This window comes from Urocitellus parryii, chromosome 10 (assembly GCF_045843805.1).
Source record: "Urocitellus parryii isolate mUroPar1 chromosome 10, mUroPar1.hap1, whole genome shotgun sequence".
NCBI classification, from domain to species: domain Eukaryota; kingdom Metazoa; phylum Chordata; class Mammalia; order Rodentia; family Sciuridae; genus Urocitellus; species Urocitellus parryii.
In genome coordinates, this window is record NC_135540.1 from 97,813,784 (window position 1) to 97,832,964 (window position 19,181).

The window sequence follows — 19,181 nt, forward strand, 5'->3', positions numbered from 1 at the left end:
AATATAGGGCCCATTGTACATTCAATAGTGTAGAACATTAGCAATATAATTAATATATATTACCTATATGTTTAAAGACTTGTCCTCATTTTTCTTTGTATAATTGAAGTGTTTCCTCCTGTGGCTTTAGAGAAACAATGAGTTTGAAATCTCACATTGTCTTAGATTTGAAGAGAAATATATTGTGAGATTTACCTATATCTGAATACCATTTCACTTCTAGTGTATCTGGAAACAATATAAAAGGCTTTCATTTCATCCTATGATTTACTCTTTGATAATGATACACTACTCTCTCACGTACTCACTTAAAACTTGGGGAAAAAAATGAATTCATTTTCACATATGAAAGATAATTTTAAGATCTTTTATTTATTGATACATTCACATATTTATTCAATCAACAAATTCTTATTAACTAATCTATGCCAAGAAGCACTGTTGAGTTCCAAGAAAAGGAAAGGTAGAAGAAACCCTTCTTCAATGTAGTTCAAATTTTAGGGACAAAAATATGTTAAAACTAATTAAATAATCATTGTAATACATATTACAGTATGTTGTGGGAATATTACCAAGTAATTTAGAATCCAAGTTCCCCCTGAAGGAAAGAAAAGATGTTTAAAGTGTGACTTGAAATGTAAATAGAAGTTGAAGATATAAATGGAAAGTGAGAATGAAAAGCGTATGCCTGGCATAGGGGAAAGGGATCTACAAGCACAAGTATTCTCTGGTATTGCAGATATCTAGAAGGATCCCAACATTGCCACAAGAAGAGTAAAGACAGAGTTTCTAAAGGTGAAGCTGGACAAGTAGGTTGCTTCTATATTTTTAATTTTCCAAGAATTTGAATTTATAAATAAAAATAATATGAATGTTCTTAAGGATGGTTATAACATGAAATAGTTGAGCTCTAAAACTTTATGGAGAACAAAAACTTCAATGAATGGAGAGTGAAGAGTAATGAAAATATATTGCCCTCAATCAGGTGATACATGACAAACCCTGCACTGAACCAGAGGCCATGACAGTAGAGAGGAGCAAGTGTTCAGGAGATAGGGAAAGATTGTATTTATGGAACCAGTTTTATGTGTCATTTAAGGGAGCAGCTCTTACTTTGAAATAAATGACAAATGAAAATTAATTAAGAATTCTACATATTATAATAACAAAAAATATTGACAACTGTAAAACAGACTAGAGGGCTCTAGGCTCTATCATTACAGATTATCAATTTATGCTACACCAAATAATTGAGACAAAGAGAGAGAGGGCTCACTTCTCAGGAAAATAGCTCTAAAGTAACTAAGCCAAAAGAGAAATAAATCCTATTTCTGATTGAACATTCTACTGACGAGCTGAGCCAAGAAGGAAATGGACTTACTCCCTATTACAGAAGGAGGTACATGTCCAATTAGAATGATTCCTGACTTAAAAAACTTATTAGGATGACTTTTGATACCTACTTGAACATGCTAATTCTTTCCATTTGAACAAGGAATCAATGGTAAAGACATATTTTATGTCAAGCTGTGGTTCAACAATAGACAATGACTTCACCAGCTACAAGTTATATACCAAAATATTAAAAATGACAGTAACAGTAATAATGCCTCCATAATAAGAATATATGTCTTTGAGCAAAAAAAAACAGTGAGTTAAAGGAATAACAGTTCGAACAATTATGTTCATATTTATAATCAGCACCAAAATTTTAGTCTGCTTTAGTGTTGGTCTGCTGTTATGTATGAATCAGCCCTTGTGGGGCCATTGAAGTCATTGTAATAAACTGGTTTCTCTTTTCCAGATTTTCTTCTCTCTATAAATCCTCTTAAAAAAATAAAGTAACTTACCAAAAGCAACTTTCCTTTGATTAAAGGCATATATTACCCTTTCACTACCACTCCCTTTAGCAACCAAACCCTAAAATTAAACTTTGGTAAGATTTTTCCAGCATTTTTCTTTATTTCACAATTTTCTCTTTTGATTCTACATTTTATCCACATGTCTTCATAAAATTGAGTTTGTGTTATTGTGCTGTAGTACATAATGACATTGTTTTTACCAAAGCTCTATGGAAAATTCTGGCCTGCCAACAGTATTCTGTTAAGTCATTAAAGGGAGTTCAATATGGAACCTGCTTGAAACCTTTCTTCAGTCCACCTCTGGCATATTACTTTCCGTTTGATTTTCTCTGTCTCAAATGGTTTTCCTCATGAATTCCCTTAGTTATCTTTTGAACTTGTGAATATTGGAATGTTGTGCACATTTGTCATGAAATTTATGTATTTTTTCTCTGAATACAACATTAAAAGATGAATTAATTCATGAGTGAGCAAAAATTACTTAGTGGTAAAGTAGAATAGTCCAGCATATACTTAGTTTTATTTTCTTTTAAGACACCTCATGTAATAGCCAAAATGAATCTTTAAGGCAAGTGCTCTTGTTATTTCTTAATGTTATAGTACTAGAACTTGGTACTTGTTTTGGACACACCCAAATGCCTGACTGTGCCTTAGACCAATTATTGGCATTATTCTGCTCTCTTGTAAGATACATCTACAAAGAACAAAGTAGATATTATACAGGATAGTATTTTATTAATAGAAGAGTTCATACTAGCAGTACAAGGGTCAAGTTCAGCTAGGGTTTATGTCAAAACCTATTGGACTCTGGGGACTCTCTCACAGCTGACATACCAATGGAAGCCAAAGAAATGTAAGACAGCATCATTCCCTCTTTACCCACATGTAAAAAAAAAAGAAAAGAAAAGAAAGAAAGAAAAGAAAAAAATGCAAGAAGCAGCACTAACTTTTCCTCAGAGAGAAGGAGGTGGGGAAAGCATGTCATCCATGTGATCAGTGATTCCATTAGTACATATCTATAGTCATTGTCTTAGAAACCAAGCAAATGAAGTCTCCTTTTGTTTTTCTTCAGGGGAGAAGAAGAGGTCTTGTTCTTGTTCTTACAATAATAATTATCTGTTTTACATTGGAAGTTAAATGACTTACTGCCCAAACTTAGTAATTCAGTAACTATACCCAAGCCTGGTTGATTACAGACCCTCGCTTTCTAAATCATTTAAGAAGACAATGTCATGTAAAATAAGTATCAAAAAATCTGAAAGTAGAAAATATTTACCATTGATACACTATCAAACAAGCAGAGAAGAATATCTCAAATATAATTCTTAGAGGTGATAAAGAAGGAAAAATTGGGGAGTTTTAGAGAGGGGAAGGTACACTACAGTAAGTATACCTCAGGAGAATGGAAACATATTTTTAGGAAGAAATTCCAACCATGTCAAATACCAAGAAATCAAGAAAAATCAAGGTTGTTAAGATGTTTAGTGGCTTTAGAGTACCATAGTTTGGTTTTGCTTTGTTTGCTTGACTTTTGTCAACATAATAAATATAAAATGAATGTTCAGGTACACAACATATTGGTTACACACAACTTCAAGTTTTAATTTACTATCCAACATTCTCCAAAACCCAAACAACAGTATTGTTTTATCTAAAACAATGCCAATAACTGATACTAACTCACCAGAATTGCACTAGTATTCTTTTTGACATTTTAATATACTTTATAGAAAAAAAATAAGACTATATTAAGAAGTAAAACTTAAATACCAACTATTCTTGTACTCTATTTTACAAAGACCTACTTTATTGTTTAGTTCTCTTTGAAGTCCCAGCATAGAACTGTTGGTTTGCTTGCTGCGTTGCAATCTTAACTTTGACAGCATAGCATTATCACCTCCCTCACTGATTCTCTTTTATTTGTTCTGGCTAAAATTATCACCCTATTATTCTAGAACTTTACTTAACCTTTTAATACACTTTCTTGTTTTTATATTCCTCAGAGTGTAGGCACTTTCCCGATATATTCATTTCTCAGGATCTGTTCTCTTTATCAAGAAAAAGAAACAAATAGAAACATTATGAATAATAGAAATAATAGAAACAAATATAGGAAATCTATTTATTGCTCAGTACAAGAAAAAAAATGCCCCCAAACTCGGCAGTAAAAATTCAGTAATTATCAGTTTTGGTGGGCATTATTAGAATTTCCTATTATTTCCTCTTGTTGCTCTGACAATCCATATAGACTTAAATGTCTTAGAACATCAAAGTCATTATCTTACAGAAGTTCATCATGAAATTTGTGGGGCCAAAATCAAAAGTGTGATCTCAGCTGGTTCTTATTGAAGACTTCAGGAAAACATCCTTTCTTTGACTTTTTCAGTTCTTAAGGCTGCTGCTCTAACCCATTCTTTGGTTTATGACCACATAACCCCAGACTCTGCTACTGTTGTCACTTTGACTGTCTCTCTCTGATCTCCCTTTTCTAAGGACATTTGTGATTTCTCTGTTCCTATCCAGATCCTTGTATTTTAAGAACCTTAATACTATGGACAAAGTCCCTTGAATCATATGAAAACAAACAGGGATAAGGACATGAACATCTTTGAGGAGCAATTATTCAGGCCACCAGAGATATTAAGAAGGAAAGTTCTTCTAAGAATAGGAGTTTATATAAAGAATCATAAGGAACTCATAATCATAAAAACATCAGTTAGAAAGAAAGAAAAGAAAGAAAGAAAGAAAGAAAGAAAGAAAGAAAGAAAGAAAGAAAGAAAGAAGGAAGGAAGGAAGGAGGAAGGAAAGAAAGAAAGAAAGAAAGAAAGAAAGAAAGAAAGAAAGAAAGAAAGGAAAGAAAGAAAGAAAGAAAGAAAGAAAGAAAGAAAGAAAGAAAGAAAGAAAGAAAGAAAGAAAGAAAGAAAGAAAAGAGAAAAAAGGTTAAAAGCAAACTGGAATGAGAAGAGAGGATTAACTAACTGAAAATATGAATATAAAATGCCTATGCTAAAGCACATAGAATTTCAAGTGGAATGAAAATAAATACAAATTGGACTTAAATATCTCTAATTAAAGTTTGTAATAGATGAAAAATAATAGACTCGATGGGGAAGAAATGATCAAATAGGACATTTTAAGAGAGAAAGCCCAAGAACTTAAAAATAGATCTGCAGATTCAGAGACCTTCAAGGACTATAAGTAGATATAAAAATTACTTCCAGATGTATGGTAAGAAAACTATCGAAAATCAAACACTAAAATCAGTGAGAAAAAGAACATGGAAGTACATTACCTTGAAAGTGGCTGTGTAATACCTTGACAGGACTTCTCAGAAGAAATAATGATAGGTAAGAATAAACTAATGCTCTTAAAGTACTTAAAGACCAACCTAGAAGTCTGTACTCATTGGAAATATCCTTCAAATGTTGGAGAGACACAGAAAATTTTATCAAAATTTAACATTTAAATACAAAAAATGCATACTCCTACAGAGTAGTTCAATGTAAAATATCTGTATTAAAGGTTCATTTCTTGTCAAAAAATACCTTGCAAGAATACATTTAAAAGATGTTTATTTTGTTAGATATATTTCTGTTGATGTAGCAAATACTTGAGAGAGGCAACATACAAAAGCAAAGGCTTGTTTTGGTTCACAGTTTTGGAAGTTTCAGGCCATAACTGGTAGTATGTGCTGCTTTGGGCTGAAGTGGCACATTTTGGTAGGAGTATGTGGCAGAGTATAATTGCTCATCTCATGGCCAGTGAATAAAAGAAAAGGAAGAAGAAAAGGCCAGAGTTCCATCAGCTCCTTCAAGGACACACCTTTAATGACCTGAACACCTCTCACTGGACGTGCCCTCATAAATGTTCCAGCATCTCCCAGTAGAGCCCTCCCTGGAGTTGTGGACATGTAAGATCTAAACCATAGCATCATTTGCAGTTAAGACAAAAACTGGGAGGAAACAGAATATCTTAACAGAAAGGAATAGTTAATTCCTAAGCAAGTATGGTGACAAATGAGATCAAGGTGTTGAATACATCATAAAGTACTCTTATGTTTTATGTTATGCTGAATTGTGTCTTGTCATGGCGTGTCATAATATAATGTACTGTGCCATGATGCTAAGAATGTGAAGATCTGTTAAAGAGGAGATGCCACATAATGATGATAGTGGTACTCAAATTTAGCTGCCTTATCAAAGTTTTTTGGTTGAGAGATGACCTAGCTACAAAATGGCACCGGGACTGAAAAGGTTAGAGTGTCTTCAAGGACACACAAAAAAAGCTCATATCATCACTTATGAAAATTAATACAAGATTAAACCAGAGTAATGACTGAAAATTAAAAGAAGTACACAGAATTAGGGGATTTAAGAGAATAAAATGTAGAAAACAAAAAATGAGACAGGAATCAAGAATGATACTTTGTTCTCTAGCCTGCTCAAATTTTACTTATGATATATGAACAAGTAGGAGAATTATTTGGAGAGATCTATTTCCCTTTTCTTCTTTTGCCATCACATCTCAGATATGTTTCATACTTATACTGTGCATTGTCTTTTCACTACATAAAAATTAAAATGATTCCTATGAAAATAGCTGAAGCAATAAAAATAACAATAGCTAATAATAGTAATATTTTTTGGAGTTCATTGTGTATAATATGCTCTATATTGGACTTTGTGTTTCACATTATTTAATCCACAAAAGAGCTTTTTGATAGAGAAGTTCATTTCCCATTTACAAGGGCCAAAATCAAAACTTTGAAATGTTAAGTTCTATACAGAATGTCTCAAACTATAAGGTGTTAAGGCAGGAATTCAAACAAAACATCCTCCAAAACTCCATCTTTTTAATACCTATTTATATCAATTGTGTTTCTAGAAAAATAATGGGATATTCCTGTCATGCTGCTTCTGACCTCTCAGGCATATCTCCTGTTTTTATAATCAGAGTAATTCTCCTAAGTCACCTATGCAAAGCCTCCAGGTTCTGTAGGATGCGTTCTTGAATCCCAGTCTGAGTTCAACTTATATTATTTCTATTCACTGAACCTGAAATGTAATAATTTACTGATCTTTGAGATAGTATTTGAACCCTGTGGCTTTATCTTGATAACTGCGTTTATTTAAATAGATACAAAGCATTTGACACAGGATTTAGCAAACAAATACTTGAATACCTTTTGTTTTCTGTAAGTTTATTTTTGCCTTCATGTACCTTTTAAATAAATTGCTCAATAATTAATGTATCTTTCATTGCACATCATTAATACAGTAGTGGGGAGTGCTCAACTTTCTCATATTATTATCATTTGCAGTTACTTGGGAAGTATGAGTTATTAATAAAAATGATGGCTACAGTATTTGATATGAATCATTAGCTTAAAGGTAAAAAGGAATATTTTGTAAACCAGAAAGATAATTGAATATTTCCAGGAAGCTAAATTGAACAGTATATGATACTGACATACACCATCTGATGGGAATAGTGAAAATTCTGAGTGCTTTACAAGTATAAACTAATTTTAGCCTTCACATGAGTCTAATCACTGCACTAATTACTGTACTCTTATTGGTAAGGAAGCCAGAGCACACAGATGTTAAGTTATCTGATCAAGACCATTTACTTAATAAATAGTGGAGCTGGGATTCCAATACAAGCCCTCTGGATTTGCTGCTGTGCTCTTAACTCCACACTAATGCTAACGAGTTTTTATAACAATGTACCTGGATTCCTAAATGTAAATACTAAAATAAAACTTTGATTTGCATTTATCTAACTACTACAGATGTTGAGTATTTTTTTCATATGTTTGTTGATCAAATGTATATATTCTTCTGAGAAGTATTTGTTTAGCTGCTTAGCTTATTTATTGATTTGGTTATTTTTTGTGTGTGTGTTCTTTATATATCCTAGTGATTAGTGTTCTATCTGATGTGTGTGTGGCAAAAATTTGCTCCCAAAACATAGGCTCTCTATTCACCTCATTGATTGTTTCTTTTGCTGAGAAGAAGCTTTTTAGTTTGAGTCCATTCCATTTATTAGTTTCTGATTTTATTTCTTGTGTTTTAGGAGTCTCATTAAGGAAGTTGAGGCCTAATCTGACATGATAAAGATTTGGGCCTACTTTTTCCTCTATTAGACAAAGAATCTCTGGACAAATTCCCTAGTTCCTTGATCTACTTAGAATTGAGTTTTGTGCACATGGATTTCCAGTTCTTCTGGCATCATTTGTTGAAGAGGCTATCTTTTCTCCACTGTTTGATTTCATCTAATGATAGTCAGAATGGCAGTTATCAAAAATACAGAAAACAATATATATTGGTGAGGATGTGGGGGAAAAGGCACACTGATCCATTGCTGGTGGGACAGCAAATTGGTGCAACAACTCTGGAAAGCAGCATGGAGATTCCTTTTAAAACTTGGAATGGGACCACCATTTGACCCAGCTATTCCTCCCCTTGGTCTGTCTATACCCAAAGTACTTAAAGTCAGCATTCTACAGGGACACAGTCACATCAATGTTCATAGAAGCTCAATTCACAGTAAATAAATTGAGGAAGCAACCTAGATGTCCTTTAACAGATGAATGCATAAAGAAACTATATATATACACACACACACACACATACATATGCAATGGATTATGGCATTTGCTGGTAAATGAATGGAGTTGGAGAATACCATGCTAAACAAAGTAACCCAATTCCCAAAAACCAAAGGCCAAAAGTTATCTCTGATAAGTAGATGATGCTCCATTATGGGGAGGGTTAGATGTGGGAAAAGTGGAGGAACTTTGGGTAAAGGGGAGGGCTGGGAGGAAAGGGGCAAGGGAGCAGGAAAGATTATGGAATGATATGGACATTATTACCCTAGTTACATGTGTAACTTCACATATGGTGTGACACTACATCATATACAACCATAGAAATGTAAAGTTGTATGCACGGGTGGCGGCTCTACTCTGCCCCCACTCCAATTGTGGTAACGTAACTACCATGCCCTGGGGTCATTGGTCCTGATCTGGATGTGGGTGGCGGCTCTGCTGGGTCCCCACTCCAATTGGTGTGACGTGTCTACCACGCTGGCAGGCCTCTAGGCCAGTGGGTTGCAGTTCTGCACAGCACCCACTCCCAATGGGGGTACCTGACTACCTCTCCAACGGGTTGCTGAGCCCCCTCCGGACCCAGGTGGCGACCCTGCTCCACCCCCACTCCAACCAGTGTGACGCGACTGCCTCTGTGTTACGTGTCCACCACGCTGGCAAGCTACCTGGCCTGTCTTTCCAGTGGGCCGCAGGTCTGCCTGCCCTGCTTGCTCAGATGTCAGCTCTGCACAGCCCCTACTCCAAATGAGGTTACTTGGCTACCGCGCCGCGGGGTAGCTGGTCCTATTCTAGGCGTGGGCGGCTACTCTCTTCAGCCCCAGCTGCGTTTGGTGTGTCATGATACCACGCCGGTGGGTCACTTGGCCTGCTCTGGGCGCAGGTGGAAGCTCCACTCTGCCCCACAGCACCCAGCAGGAGCCTGACTGAGAAACAGTCACCACTGGTTCCCTAGCCTTGGTGCAGCCAATTTGGAAAGCAGTATGGAGATTTCTTGGAAAGCTGGGAATGGAACCACCATTTGACCCAGCTATTCCCCTTCTCGGTCTATTCCCTAAAGACCTAATAAGAGCATGCTACAGGGACACTGCTACATCGATGTTCATAGCAGCTCAATTCACGATAGCAAGACTGTGGAATCAGCCTAGATGCCCTTCAATAGATGAATGGATAAAAAAAATGTGGCATTTATACACTATGGAGTATTACTCTGCATTAAAAAATGACAAAATCATAGAATTTGGAGGGAAATGGATGGCATTAGAGCAGATTATGCTAAGTGAAGCTAGTCAATCTTTAAAAAACAAATACCAAATGACTCCTTTGATATAAGGGGAGTAAACAAGGACAGGGTAGGGACAAAGAGCTTGAGAAGAAGATTTACATTAAACAGGGATGAGAGGTGGGAGGGAAAGGGAGTGAGAAGGGAAATCACATGGAAATGGAAGGCGATCCTCAGGGTTATACAAAATGACATATAAGAGGAAAGGAGGGGTAAGACAAGATAATACAAATGGAAGAAATGATTTACAGTAGAAGGGGTAGAGAGAGAAAAGGGGAGGGGAGGGGAGGGGAGGGGGGATAGTAGAGAATAGGACAGACAGCAGAATACATCAGACACTAGAAAGGCAATATGTCAATCAATGGAAGGGTAACTGATGTGATACAGCAATTTGTATACGAGGTAAAAGGGGGAGTTCATAATCCACGTGAATCAAACCGTGTAATATGATGTATTAAGAACTATGTAATGTTTTGAACGACCAATAATAAAATAGAAAAAAAAAGAAATGTAAAGTTGTGCTGGAATTGTGTACAATGAATCAAAATACATTCTGCTGTCACATATACTTAATCAAAATAGATTAATTAAATTTTAAAAACCCCAAACTTTGAAATTCTCTATAGCCAGAGCATTGTGAGCAACAGCTACTGTCCTGATTTTCAACCAAGATAGTATCAATTTAGTCATATCTTTAATGAGGAGAGCAAGAGCTAAAATCCTGCCCAATATCTTACATGATGTTAGACATTTCTATCAAATAGGAAAAATATGTGTTGGAAATAATGAGAACCAAATGAACAAGATTATGGAATTTTAAAAATCTTTAGATAGAAATTGAGATATGGTGTGGACTTCTTTGTTAAAAATCTCCAAAGTCAGTGACACATGCCTGTGATCCCAGATGCTCCTGAAGGCTAAGACAGGAGAATTGCAAGTTCAAAGCCAGCCTCAGCAAAAGTGAGGTGCTAAGCAGTTCAGTGAGACCCTGTCTCTAAATAAAATACAAAATAGGGCTGGGGATGTGGCTCAGTGGTTGAGTGCCTCTAATTTCAATCCTTTGTAACTCCTCCCCACAAAAAAAGTCTCCAAAGTTTCATATCTCCTTTACCCAGTGAACTAATATTGCTCTCATTTCTTGGAGAATATATCTCAAAGAAAGAGCATTCCTAGAAATGTTATATTTAAAGCCTACTTTAATAAACCCAAAGAAAGAATATAAAGTGGGTGATCTGAAGGACCATATATTCATTAATAAAAGAAAAATTTAAATATTTGAGTAAAAAAAAAAGAAGAGGCACATAGATAATTTAAAATTCTTATGGGTCACTCCAAATTCCTATATCTGGACTGAGATCTTATCTTTAAATACAATAGCCTAACACTTTGAAGATTAAATATTGAAATCTGGTAGAATTTCTGTTTTAGTCAGCTTTTTTTTTTTTTGCTGTTGTGACTAAAGAATCCAACCAGAACAATTTTAGAGGAGGAAAAGCTTATTCTAGGGCTCATGGTTTCAGAAGTCTTAGTCCAAAGAAGGCCAGCTCCATTCCTTGGGGCTCTAGGTGAGGCAGAACATCATGGCAGAAGAGTGTGGCAGAGGCAAGCAGCTTACTTGGTGATCAGGAAACAGAGATTCCACTTGCAAGATACAAATATATTCTCCAAACCACTCCCCAATTCTCACCTCTACAGCCATATCCCACCACTTTAGTTACAACTCAGTTAATCCTAATCAGGGGATTAATTCAGTGATTATGTTAAAGCTACCCCAATATTTTCTCCACTGAACCTTCTTGCATGGTCTCCCACATGAGATTTTGGGGGACACCTCATATCCAAACCATAACAATTTCTACTCTAGAATTCCATTTTTCCAATGTTATATTCCTTCAGATTTTTATGTTGATTAAGTTCACAAGTTATAATTTTATCTTATTTCTGTCTCCTACATTGCTTGCCGAGAGACTTTTATTGATGTGTATGTATTGCAATAGTTTTAATTTGTTGCTTCTAATTTGCCATTATCTGGCAAGTGAGGAGTAAACAAATAGTGTATAACATGAACTAGAGTAAAAATAGATTCTTATAAGCATCTATAAATATTTTCATCTGTTTTCTCTATAGCCAAGATGATCTCTTATGGAAATACTAGGTAATTGATATATTTCTCTCTAAAAATTTTTGATAATTCCTAAAATGTTCAATTTTTAATAACTTATAACCAGAAGATAATTTCTCTCAGAAATCCTACATTTATTTTTGAGCTTCCAATTCCTGTGGTTTACTAAAACTTCTAATGATTTTCAGCACTTTCTGTCTTTTCATTATTTAGTTTCTTAGGTTTGCATAGCAAATCACATATGTATAATTAAAAGGAAAGTGACCTTGATATGTTTCTATTGACTCAATTAAAAAAAATCACACTGAGAATTATTTGTTCATTAAATCACTTCTATAAATTCATTTTACCAGAAGCCATTTGATAAATAAAAGATCAAATTATTAATACTATTTTGTTATTTGAATGTATAAAGAAAATTTTATTGAAATAATATAACATGCTGATTGACTTGCTCTTAAGAAAAATCAAACTAGAACATTTTTTCATAGCTTATATTTAGACTCATAAAACAACTCTTTGAATTTTTGCTTTATTACTAGTAATGTTTAATTAAAATAAAATTTGCTATTATGCATTTTGATCATATGTTCTCTAGATGATTAATTAAAATAAAACAATTAGCTATTATGTAACTTATCTTTTTTCTTTCTCCAATGAAGTCTCAGTTTCTTGGGGGAAGTAAGGAAGCTTAATTCACATTTTCTCTCCTACATGTTACTAATTCATAAAACAGAGATATTTAATGGGTGATTATTTTATAATCTGCCAAAATTGAAAACCACTAAGTAACACAACATTTAAACTATTCTTGAAGAAAGCAATGATTCTCTGGTCACTTTATAATTTGTAATTGAATGATGAGAACATAAAGTGAAGTTAACATTCAGGATCTAAGAGAAAATTTTCAGGACTACCTTAAATAAACATCATTTGCATTGCCCAATAGAACAATTTCATCTATTACTTATGGTATAGTATAGTGCTATAGTATACACTGTTATCAGACGCTGGGGATTAGCTAGATGTGAGTTCAATCTAAGATTCATCATTTACTACTAAGATTCATCATTTATTACTTGTATAAATAACAAGAAGCTCTTTAATCTAGTAAAAATGTTCAATTATTTAATCTCAAAAATAAGATAATCATACTAACTTATAATTGCATAGATCAGACATCATATAATAATGCCTGTTATTCACATATTTCTTTTTAATTATTAACCTGGTCATTTCCTGTGGTAGGTATCTCAGAGATTAAATAACTTGCCTAATTTGGAAATATGGTGTCAAAAATTTAGGACAGGAAATGCAATTCAATCTGATTCCATCATTTATACCTTTAAACAGTTCAGTGTATTTGAGATACATTAATCCTAAAAATTACTTCCACTGAAAATGCTTTAGTATTCTCCATTTTCTAAATTATATTGTTCATATTAGCAGAAATTTCACATTTTATTTTTAAGATGGCCTAACAGTTTAAATTTTGGTCTAGAAAACTGAATAATTTTATTGTCAAATAAATTACTGATATTACTTAATTCTGTTACTCCTTCTAGGATCAGTTCCAATTCCACACCAGAAAATTATGGGCATTTGATTACATTGGAAAAGATACAGTTTAGTAGATACTAAGTAAACACAACCCAATAGGAAACAAAACAAAACAAAACACCATTTTATTTTGGCAAAGTGTTAATTATTTTACATACACAAAAAGTTGAATAAATTGTGAAGCAATCTATGTTTTTCATATTATTTCTTAATGGTAATACATCAGTTAACTTTCCTGCATTAATAAATAGCAATATTCAAATAACTTGAGATTTTTTTCTGTATTTGTTTTGTATTGAACATTGCAGAATAATAATTAACATTCACTGAATACTTATAACTTAAAATAAATCTTGAATTAAGTGAATACATTTTATTCATATATCTTGAGAAAATTATGTTGTTTTATAGGTGATACAAAATACACACCTACATTTTCAAAACTGTGACTTTTCCTGCATGAATAAGGGCTTTTTTTCCCTTCGTATTGTTGTCAGTCACAAAAGAGATCACATTATTTACACTTTTTGCTTTGTGTTGATAAATATCATGGATTCCTAAAAGCATATTCTGATTTAGCTATTTTAATTTTAATTACTGAATTCCTGGTTGTGAATTTTTTCATATGTAAAAGAACACTGTGACTTGAAAATATACCCACAGTATGTTTTTAATAAATTGAATTTTTGTCAGATGATTTAAATTACACATTTTCTATTCCATTAAATAGTCAGCCTCCATTTATAAAGAGAGAGAGAGAGAGAGAGAGAGAGAGAGAGAGAGACAACCTGACATTTCTTTATCTGTTAAATATTTTTCCAAAAGTGACTCAGCTTCATACTTTCCTGGTACTTGCAATGAAAAAATAATTAGTGTTCTTTAAAGAAGAATCATTAAATTGGAGATTAAATATTTAACAATAAAATGTTTAAAGACAAGTTAAAGCACACTGTTTACAATGAAGCTATACTTGTAAAAATATTTCTTTCTTGGTTTTATAAAGTCAACTGACAATTATTCAAATATTTATTGTATTTACTGAAATTTCAAAGTGCTATGCAGATGAAAAAAGTTAAGTCATTAACACTGTTGATGTTATGCCAGTTATAAAAGCGAATTTAACAACACAAAAAAGAAAGCAGATGATTCTTCTTTGATGCAATGTATGAACTTCTAGAAAGTCTCTCATTCTGTAGAACTTTATACTAAAAATATGAGAAGAAAGTTGTGTTAGAAAACATTTCTCAAAATCTCAAAAAAATTATAGAAGCATCAAGTATTCCATTACAACATCATAAGTTTTTACATATGTTTATGTGTATGGCATTGCTAAGAAGTAAATAAAAAAGTACATTTTTTTAAGTGTGAAGTGACCTTGATGGAAAAGAGTGTGAGGAATGGTTTTATGTACTGAGATAGATACAAAAGCAAAAATTGACAAGAATCATAGCATAAACACAAAACAGGAGAGATAATGTGGGACACATGGCCTTCATACTCTATGTTGAAGTCTCATAATATGCCCTTAGAGTTACATAATTTGGTTTCAGAAATTTATAATGAATAGTTTCACTTATAAAATATCATCAATTTGTATATTAATTTCATAAGTTACTATTAGCAAGTGGTGCAAATAGTAACACTGAGAAAATCTATGTGACTTTTATGTTGTAAGGACACCATATTCATATTTACTTATCACATATAATATTATTTTTTAAATTTTAGAATTCCCATTATATAAAAACAACTATTGAGTCCAAGCTAGGTACTGGACAGTTTAAAAAGAACTGAAGATGTAAGTATGAAATACTTGAACAATTCAGGCAAGGTGATACACACCTATAATCCCAGCTACAGGGGAGGTTGAGGCAGAAGGAGAGCAAATTCAAGACCAACAGGGGCAAATTAGAGAGAATCTCTCTCAAAATAAACAAAATATGAAGTAATGGTGTTATGGTTTAAATATTCAGTGGCTTCCAAAATCTCATGTGTGAAGCAATGCAAGAAGGTTTAGAGATGTAATGATTCTAATATGAGAGGGTTAATTCAATCATCGAACCTCAGATAGGGATTAACTGAGTTGTAACAGTAGACAGGTAGGGTGTGGTTGGAGGTGGGACCCTAAGGGCATGCCATTGAGGTTTATATTCTGTCTTTGTTGAGAGAGCTCTCACTCTGCTTCCAGGTGCCACGTTCCCAGCTGTTTTCCTTCACCACATAATTCCGCTTGATGTTCAGCCTCACCTTAGGCCCTGAAGAGTGGAATCAGCCATCTATGGACTAAGATCTCAGAAACTGTGAGCCCCTAAATAAATTTTTCCTCCTTTAATTGTTTTTCTCTGGTGTTTTAGCAATGAAAATGTTGACTAAAACAGCTGAGAATGTTGCTCAGTGGTAGAGCATCTCTAGCTTTGATCTCCCCTGTTCTGCAAAAAAGTGAAAAAAAGAAAAAGAAAAAAGTACTGAATAACAAAAGCAATATAGCTCCAACAGAATTTGCAGAAGAGTGAGGAGATTTTGTCTATATGTTTTTGAAAAAAAATTTTGTAGTTGTAGATGGACAGAGTGCCTTCATCTTATTTGTTTATTTTTATATAGTGCTGAGGATCAAACCCAGGGCCTCATGCTTGCTAGGCAAGCACTCTACCACTGAGCTGTAGCCCCAGCCACTATCTCTGTTTTATCTGTGTGTGTGTGTGTGTGTGTGTGTGTGTGTGTGTGTGTCTGTGTGTGTGTGTGTGTATTTGTTTTTATCTCTCTGTATTTATTTTGCTTATATCTATGTTTGTAAAATGCCCTCACAGGCATAAAAGTGGTGTGGCCAAAGCAATTTATGCTTAAGTTCTCCAATTCTCACCACAAAGAATTAGTAAAGTTTTGATATGTTCTATTATCCATATTTGACCATTAAAAAACATTACACTTATATTAAAGCATCATATTGTACCCTATAAATATGTAAAATTATTATTTGTCCATTAAAAATAAAATAAAAGTAATACAATAATTATTAAAAATGATTCCATAAAGTAATCCTGCTTTCTATGAGGCATTACAGTGTGTTTTATATTTAATTAATGTTAAAATCACTCTTCAGCAACCAAATACTCTATCACCAAATAACTTACCTTTGACTAATATGATCTTTTCTTTTATATACCAAAATAAGTCTTATGTTACAGTCACAGAATAGGCTTCCATTATAATCAAGAAAACAAAGATAAAATGAAAATATAAATCTAAATATGGCAAAGGTTATATTGACCAGACACAATGTTGTTGGAAATGCAAACAGTATTTTCCGGGAAAAAAAATATACAGAGTAATGAAGAGCTCAGAGTATTGCCTTCAAAAAGCACCATTCAATTGAATATAAACTATACCACTGAAATGAAATTAAATGCAGCCTTGAATATATTTAAAGATGCTTCATCTTAAATATTATTATATTTTACATTATTTGGAATAAAGTGCTTCCTAACATCACAGTGGTGTGTTGTGGAAGTAAAGGTTTTAAAAATTCATTTATTCAAACTAAATTCCTTTCTGGTTCAAGATACTCCTGTTGATGTCCTATATTGATATAATCATCATCACCAGTTTTCTAATTAATCTTCTACATTACTTGGTAAAATTAATATAGACAAATGAGTATTTTTAAAATCTACATCATGTTTATAGTTACTTTTTCTTCAGATACTGCTCTAATTTTTTTTTAAATTATCTATAGAAGCCTGACAGATATAAGTGAACTATATTGGTTTAAAATGGAACTTTCCTGGTAAAATATTTAGGGAAAAGAAAAAGAAAAAAAATGTACATCATTACAATTTATACAAAAACAGCTACAGGGCAGATTGTGTGCAAGCTTTTAGAATGTTTTAGAACATTCCACCACAGATAATCTCCTCATGTTAGTCTTTTTTCTGATAATGCACTGTATTTCCAAAATAGATGAGAAGAAAACACTGTGGGTGATTTTTTTTCTTTTTTTCTCCTCTGAAATAGCTTTTTATTAAACAGCAAAGCAGAACAGCAAAATACTTTTAAATATTTGTAAATTAGGTCACAAAAGGGATGCAAAATGTTTGTAGTTATTATGTATTCATACAGCTAAAGTCACATATCAAATCTTAACACTAATACATAAGATTATTTCGTGAGTAAAAGTAGCCCAAAGCTAAAACTGTAAGCTGTATTAATGGATCTCTTTTCCTGTTATAGCATCTTAATATTATTTCCAATACTAATTCTTCACCAAATGCAATCTACAAATTTTTAAAAATTCTTGAAGAATGACTAAATCTCTTCAAACTAAATGATTGAATTTATAGAACATTCTGGGAGAATAAGAGATCTAAAATACTAAGCTTAAGATTACCAATTAGTATACATTTAAATTCTACCACAGTGATAAACCTATATAGTAAAGCAAATTCATCTTCAAGAAAACATTCATCTTCAAGTCTCATACACACATGCAGTTCTAATTATACAGTCTCTATAATACATTTTTGCATTTACATAGACTAACATAATACTCAAACTCATGGAAATATCTTGTTATGCAGTTAATTTTGCCTATATCTGCCATTATCTTCATAAATATTCAATGAAGCCACAGACAAAGGTACTATAACTTTTGGACTCTATCCAAGTTTTAAAGGAAAACAGGAAAAAAAAAAAACAGCAGCAATTCAATAAAACAGAAGGAGAATCAATCCCTTACTTTCTTTTGCTTTTTGAGTCAGTTGTTTGAAAAACACTAGAAGCTGAAAAGGGGTTTCCTATACATTGTCCAAGAACTTGATTTTCTGATTTTAGCTTCAGATTTTTTTCTTTAACTGCATCTGTTCTTGCAGAGAGAACTTCAGGCATGTGTTGGAGTTTCAACACTTGATTAATAAATCGTGTATTTTCCTCCAGTTCCACCAAATTTTCAGCATCCACGTCAGCACTCATCATCTTGGGTAACAAACTTTTAGGCATTCAATGCAAAATTCTTGATGAATGATCCTTGTCATCCACTACAGAAATGTTAGTGAATGTGCTGTCCTCCTCTTTTCTGCTGGACCTGTCCATCTTAGGCAATTTGCAGATCTGGACATGGTGGCACATGCCTATCATCCCAATTACTTGGGGGTGATGAAGTAAGATTATTACCCATTTGAAGCCAACCTGGGCAACATAGTGAGACCCTCAAAGGGCTCTTATGAAGAATCAATGAAATAATGTACATCTAGTGCAGAGCTAGCTCAGACTTGGGAACGTTCTTTTGCACAGTTCTATCCTTCTTAAGGATGTTTGCTGGACAATGGTGAGGAGGGTGAGGTAAGGTGCCAGCCGCAGGGCACAAAGTCTACAAAGTCTCTATAGGAATGTGGTGATAACATTTTAAAAATGGTGCTTAACTTAGCAAGAGGCCTGGCATGGATTAACTATCATTCTTAACAACTGGCTTTTCTTGGAGGAGGAGGAAGATACCCAGTCAACAGAGTCTGAGAGAGATCTGGCATACCTGTTGCCCAAGTAGAGGAGGACGGGTTCAACTGAATGGCCAAGACAGTGGTCCTCAGAGGGGCAGCTCCTAACAGGAGATCACATTCTCCTATGAATGACTACATTTTTGCTAACTGGTGACAAAATTTCTAATTGTAATTTAAAACATCCTTTTCTCTTAAAATCAAAATTAATGTACAAAACTGATATTCCTTGTGGAAATATAGGAAAATTGAAATAAGTAAA

At 33.5% G+C, this 19,181-nt stretch overlaps 1 pseudogene; it reads right to left on the reverse strand.

Annotated features, from left to right (window-relative positions):
* Positions 1-18,161: 18,161 nt before the first annotated feature.
* On the reverse strand, positions 18,162-18,521 carry LOC113187268 (short coiled-coil protein B pseudogene; annotated as a pseudogene).
* Between the last annotated feature and the right edge of the window lie 660 nt (positions 18,522-19,181).